Source organism: Crocuta crocuta, unplaced genomic scaffold (genome assembly GCF_008692635.1).
Source record: "Crocuta crocuta isolate KB4526 unplaced genomic scaffold, BGI_CrCroc_1.0 scaffold3, whole genome shotgun sequence".
In the NCBI taxonomy this organism is placed as follows: domain Eukaryota; kingdom Metazoa; phylum Chordata; class Mammalia; order Carnivora; family Hyaenidae; genus Crocuta; species Crocuta crocuta.
The window spans coordinates 5,949,405-5,949,882 of record NW_027529934.1 but is presented as its reverse complement, the minus strand read 5'-3'; positions in this window follow the sequence as shown (position 1 = coordinate 5,949,882).

The following is a 478-nucleotide window of genomic DNA, read 5'->3' as shown; positions in this document are numbered from 1 at the left end:
AGAGTAAGATGCCTAACCAACTGAGGCCCCCCTCCCCTTTGTGATTTTCTTACTCAGCTGTGGTTCCACCGCTCCTCAGACTAGTTTCACCAGTCCAAGTGGTAAAAGTTTCTATTTTGAAATACCTTTCCAATTTTCAATTTCTTAAGTGCTTTTTTTTTTAATGAAATGAATAAGGGCTGAATAGATGAGCACAGAGTACTATGAGGGCAGTAAAACTATTCTGTGTGATATGGTAGGGGTGGATATTTGTCTTTTTACATTTGTCAAAAACCACAGAACGCCCAACACCAAGAGGGAACCCTAAGGTAAACCGTAGACTTAGGGTGATAATGATGTGCTGTAGGGGTTTCATAGGTCTTAACACATGTACCACCCAGGAAGCAGGAAGTTGATGGGGGTGGGGGTGGTATGCATGGTGACAGGGGTATGTGAGAACTCTCTGTACTTTCTGCTGAATTCTTCTGTGAAGCTAAAA